We start from the raw sequence: 5,991 nt of genomic DNA on the forward strand, positions 1-5,991 counted from the left end.
ATTACTTTTTGTTCTCAAGCTAAATCATTACGCCTTTGTTTTTCCATCATAAATATAGACTGCATAACCTGACTACAAAATACTAGCCACCAAATGCGTGGCTGCATTAAATAACACGAAGCGCAAAACTAACACTGATTGAATCAAGTATGGCCGATGTACGTCATTATTCTATCCACCAATCAGAGTAAGTCACCCAACAAGTCGGTGACCACAAGTGAGTAGTCTGTGATTGACAGGTGCCAATCACAATCCACGTGTGAATAGGTCACCGACATCCATATAATCGTTCCACCAATTAGATGCGTCCATTTGAGTGTCGGTGATACAAGCTTCGGGTTTAACGTCTGGCAATGTAACAGTGACATCATTTCCCTCTCATCAATATGAAGCGAGTCAGTGATGTGTGATTGACAGTGCGCAGGGGGCCAATCACAAACCGGGCTTGCAAGTTCCTCAGTCACTGCTCGGGAAATCGACGTCAATATTTAAGTCACAAGCTGCCGGCTCACTCCTCACAACGACCGCAGCTCATGTCTTTGTCCAGACGACAACCCGAGATAACTGTTGGCAAGATCGAACAAGAGTTGCACGGTGAGTGTTTGAAACAATCTTTTACGATAATTCTGCTTACTTTGGGATTGATCTTTTTGATATATGATATTGGCACAAATGTACTTATAGCCATTAGCTCTTAGTCTGAACAGTTGATGCGGATTCAGACCCCCATTTTCTGAGGCCAAAATCAGGCAATTATAGCTCAGAGCAAATAATCTCGGTTTTATATTTGTTGGGAAAAAGGAATTCCTGTCTGACAATATTTCCGCTATTGCAATCATAGTGCACTCTCGACGCACAGTAATTGCCCAAATACTGACTGGTTCATTTAGTTCTTGAAAAAAACAACCTAAAAATTCATGGAAGTTTTATAGTTTTTATTGTCATTCAGATTCGCCAGTTTTCCAGTCAAACCTAGCTGTGGGTTTTTCAAGAGTGTATTACATCAAGTTCCTTATTCTGATTGAAGTTCACGCACTTACACATCTTTTCAGATGATAAATTTAAACCTTTTTGTGTTCAAAGAAAGAAATCTTGCGAAAGCTGACACTTGACCCATATCAGTATGATCAATCACCCGCGTTGTTTTCTTGCTAGTTTTTCCTGTTTATTGTATCAGACATAAAATCCCGATGCGATCCGCTCACAATTTCCGGCAATCACTGTAACCAATTCAGGATAAAAGGTTATGCGGAAGTTGGCCACGGAAGAACGTATAAAGGAAATCGGGACATCTCATACATCCTGTCCTATGTTGTGTTATTGACAATTGGGATAATCTCAATACCTTTTGCACTTTGTCTTTAAACTGTCATTTCACTAGATCACAATGCGTCATTCCGGTTTGATCACTATATAGGCCTGAACGTTCATACTTTCAAGCATTGCACGATAAAAGTGTCTCTGGCTAGAATAGACTAGAGGGCGCCAATACAAACGGACTGGATCATTATTACCCACACAGTTTTATTCAAGTTCAAATTGCTTTATCTGGCTGGATTCATTTCTAGAAATCATGTTAAGTGTTGATGTTTTTACAAATGATTCAGGCCGCCTGCTGAGCTGTACGACTTCCAAGTTTGAAGCACCAGCTTTCATGGGCGTCGCGTTGGGGGGGGGGGGGGCAAGGGGGCGCTTGCTGCCCCCTGACAAGCCAAAAAGGGGGGGGGGATAAAAAAAAGAAGGCGTGAACTCATACTGTTGATCAATTGGAGTGGGGCAAAAAAAGAAAGAAAAGAAGATCAATCGGGAAAATGCTGCAAAACATCAAAGGGGTTTTGGGTGAAAATATGCTTCGGTCAGTGCCGGAGGGGAGGGCGCCCCTCAGCACCCCTGGATCCGCCACTGATCTTGCTACACTGCCCGATTTTATTGAAAATGTGTAACATTTTGTACACGTATGCATGAAGTTGAATTCCCGAGCAGGACTGAAATCCAAAGCACAATCAATTTAATGCAAAGTAACGTCAATTGCCTATTTTTTTTGTACGCGTATATTGAAGATACCCTTAAATATTTTGACTCGTTCGCTAAATTAAACTGGCTTCGGAAATGCTTGCCTGTTTTATGCGTATTTGAAAGAAAGTGTTCAAATATTGAATGAGCAAAGATGTGCAATTGGACAGAAAAGAGCTATTTTGATTGAACAATTTGCTGTTTTTAAAACTCACATAATTATGTATTCACAAAATTTCAATGACTTATTAGTGCCTAATAAATGCTCACCTTTGTTTGATAGAATGGAATGCTGGTGCTATGGAGCATTCAGTTTCCCAAAAAAAATCACAAAGCGACATTAAAGCATGTTGCTTTTTTCTGGACGTATTCGGCCTGGAAAATACCGGTCAAATAATATGTAATTTTTCCCTGATTTATTAGTGTATTATTTTTCAAGTTTTAGAATGATGATTTGTCAAAATAAAAAAAAGCTCACAATTTTATTCAAATCGATGATAACATTATTCATTCCTTACTCAAGTTTAAACGCTGCCGGTTTTCGTTGTTTTTTTTCAGCTTACACTGAACTCCTTCTGATCTTTTCTTGGACCTGATCTTCAAGTCTTCAAGAGCGAACCATCGAGGTTGGTGTGATGATATTTAATTGATATATCATGACCGTGAAAAGTGCGCGCCGTCCCAAATTACCCTGATGTTAATGGGTCTTCTTTGCTAACTTTTATCAGCGGGCAAAAGTAATAACCCGCCCAATTTGTGGATTGCCCACAGCCACAGTTGTCATTGCAACCCAACTTTTCATAAAATTTTAACCCCTTGCCCCCGGACAGGCCACTGCCATTATCACACCGAGCACATTGTGTGAATAATGATGCTTCAACAATTATTATGTAATCATACATGTCTTTTAGAAAAATTCTTCAGTTTATGTAACATGTTTATTGTTTCGTATTGATTTTTGTTTTGGTTTATAAATAGGCCCATTATTCTTTTCTGAACAGATGAAGATCTGCGTGGCCACCATTCTGTCAATCGCCCTCCTTCTGGGTAACTCTGTCAAGCTCCGAGCTTCCGTTACTGGGCCGGTTCTCTCGGACGGTGATGGTCCTGCGTCTCAGGTGTGTCAGCAGTGCTGCCAGGGACCTGCTGCAATACCCGGCATACCAGGTCTGCCTGGCCCAGTAGGACCGATGGGGCCGTACGGTCAGCCGGGGTCAAAGGGCGATGCAGGTCAGCAAGGTGAGATTGGCCCTATTGGACCTATGGGTGATCGGGGAGCACCTGGGAACACTGGGTCTAAAGGTGATGATGGGATTGGTCTGCCCGGCAAGATAGGTCCGAGAGGGCTACCTGGTTTTGTTGGAGGAACTTGGGAAACTGGTGTCAAAGGTCAGAAGGGTGAGCCAGGGGAGACACCAGACGACTCCAACCAGCGGGTGGCATTCACCGTGGTGAGGACGAGCCCCTCGGATACCTCTACGAGTCACGACACCCGTTTGCCCTTCCAGCAGGCCGAGACCCTTCTGCCGGGTACCAGCTTCGATCTCGAGACCGTATGTTCACCTGTAGTGTGCCGGGCACCTACGTATTTACGTTCTCTGTTCTTAAGTATAGCCACAGCGGTTACCTTTACATCCATCTTGTTAAAAACGACGACAAGGTAATCACTACCTATAGTACAGCAAATCAACTTGGTCAGTTGTCTGGTAGCGCGGCGATGGTCCTGCAGCGAGGAGACTCGGTGTATCTTACCATGTCCGGCAGGGCGCAGAGTACTTCGGCATATCACTACACCTCATTCAGTGGCTTCCTCCTTTCTCCGAATAAATAAATAATTAAATAAATAGAATTAAATCACAACGCATAAATATACAGGAGTAGTGCTGCATTTTTTTTGGTTTTGCTTTCCATTTTGCCAAAACAGTAACCAATGAATTAAAAGAAAAATGTTCATTGTCATGATAATAAGAAAGATAATTGATTCTTAATACTAAGCATTTTACATTAAAGTATAAAAACGCTTTACCAGACATCAAAACTGCATAAAAATAGTTAATTAAAAAGAAGTTAAATATATGACCTTTTAAAAAGAAGGTTTTAGCGTGTAGCTGCGATTAAAAAAACCCTCCAAAATCATTATTTTTTGCTCAAATAACGTGGAAGCAACAGCAATGAATTGAATGAAATCGGGTGATTTCATTTATTTATCCTCGGAAAAGAAAAAAAAAACACATGAGTTTCAGTTGCGCCACATCTGACCAAGAACTCTCAATTTCGTTCATACTTTTTTTTTGTATTACATGTTATACATGTGTAATTCAGTTTTAGTTTTATGTTAAAAGTTGAGTTTCTAGAGCTTTCCTGATGACAAATATTAGTTGATAATGTAAATTATACATCTTAGGATATTGCTCTGTTTAACAGCTTAACTAATTTACAACACAAAAATTAGTCATATGACATGTAATCAGTTTCGGATATAAAATACTCAAAAAACTGAATTTAAACACTATATCTTTTAAAAAATCAGGAAAGTAAAATTACAGATACATTTTGACCGTTTACTGAAGACAGTTAGTGAAATCGTTTGTCGTTGAACTAACAAAACCCAATGTGACTCTTGTGAATTTTTTTTTATTAATTACTCTAATCTGATGTGGTTATTGTTAACAATTATAATCGCTCTGATATTAAAATTTATTGCAAACAAAGTTTGTTAATTACTTGTATTTTTGTCTATTTATTTTGGTTTTGACTTCTTAATTTGGGGATCGTGGAAGGCCGGGTTAACAATGGTTGAGGGTGCGTAGGGTGGATGTTTAGTGGGTGTCGAGGGGGTAAAGGGTTGAAGAAGGGGGGGGGGGTGCAAAATATGATGCCAAATGTTACTTATCTTTCAGTAATTAGACAAGAACAGTGAATAGCATCAAGTCGATGGTGTAGTCAACTCATCCCATTCACCCCATGGATTTGCTAAAATCAAAAAAAAATGCTTACACATGTAGACAGAACAAAAATTAAATACCCCCCCTCCCCGCCTTTCGATTTTGTAGCTACCAGCTTGCTGGATGTCAGGTCCATGTTTATTTGCTCCCCCCTCCCCCAACAAAACCAGAAGCCCACCGAGAATGTTGTTCTGCATCCGCCTGTGAAGGGCAGGGTGTTCAGGTTGGCTTGGGTAAGGGTGATAGAGATTAATAGGTGGTTGCGTCCCGCGGGTTGGTGAGATATGGGTGAGAATGAGAGGGGGGCCCTCGGTGAGAGAGGCTGAATAGGGTGAAAGTTGTACGATTCCCTATACCCACATCAGCTTACAGACATCTTGTGTGTGTTAGGGCCAGGGTCGACGACAAGTGCATGGGGGATGTGGGGTGTGACACCTGATTAGTCACAATGGTCGCAACACTGGCTAAAATGTCAGAAGTGAACATGAAACAGACGTCCGGCTCCTCATGCCGAACGGTGTGCTTATTGAACAGCGCCCCCTGTCATCGTGAGTGCCCTGCTGGCTAACTGTCCTCCAAAAGCCTCCCCCGCAATTTTCAAATATCCATTGGCAGATTTATATCAGTAAAAACAACTTGCTGTGGTTAATCTGTGGTTAACCATCGTGGTTAATCATGGCCCAGGATGGTAAAGGGTGCACACCGGTAAATAGGCTTGAACCCAACCACAGAGCTCGTCCATAAAAGTCATACCCTCAAAATATTCTATATTATCAGTGGCGTAGCACGGCCATTTTTACTGAGGGGGCGGGGGAGGGGGGGGGGGGTGGGGGAAATGTCTTCAAAAGGGCACATGCACGTCCGTGTTGAAATGTAGACACGGTTTTTTCCCGGACACTTGGCCTCCGTAAAATCAAATAGTGAGTTTGTCTTACATACGCAGTGTGGACCTCCGAACAAAAGAGGTCCGCATAATGTAGGTAGCAGCGACGAAGTGTGGACTTGCTTACGTCCACACAATGTTTCCCCATTT

The 5,991-nt window shown here is 41.7% G+C and overlaps 1 long non-coding RNA gene across 1 annotated transcript; it reads left to right on the forward strand.

The window, feature by feature from the left end:
• The first annotated feature begins 477 nt into the window (after positions 1-477).
• LOC119745325 lies at positions 478-3,044 on the forward strand. The gene is made up of 3 exons (XR_005273613.1): positions 478-594; positions 2,572-2,639; positions 3,015-3,044. It is a non-coding gene; the product is annotated as an uncharacterized LOC119745325 (long non-coding RNA).
• The last annotated feature ends 2,947 nt before the right edge of the window (positions 3,045-5,991 follow it).

This window comes from Patiria miniata, unplaced genomic scaffold (assembly GCF_015706575.1).
Source record: "Patiria miniata isolate m_02_andy unplaced genomic scaffold, ASM1570657v1 HiC_scaffold_7, whole genome shotgun sequence".
NCBI lineage: Eukaryota > Metazoa > Echinodermata > Asteroidea > Valvatida > Asterinidae > Patiria > Patiria miniata.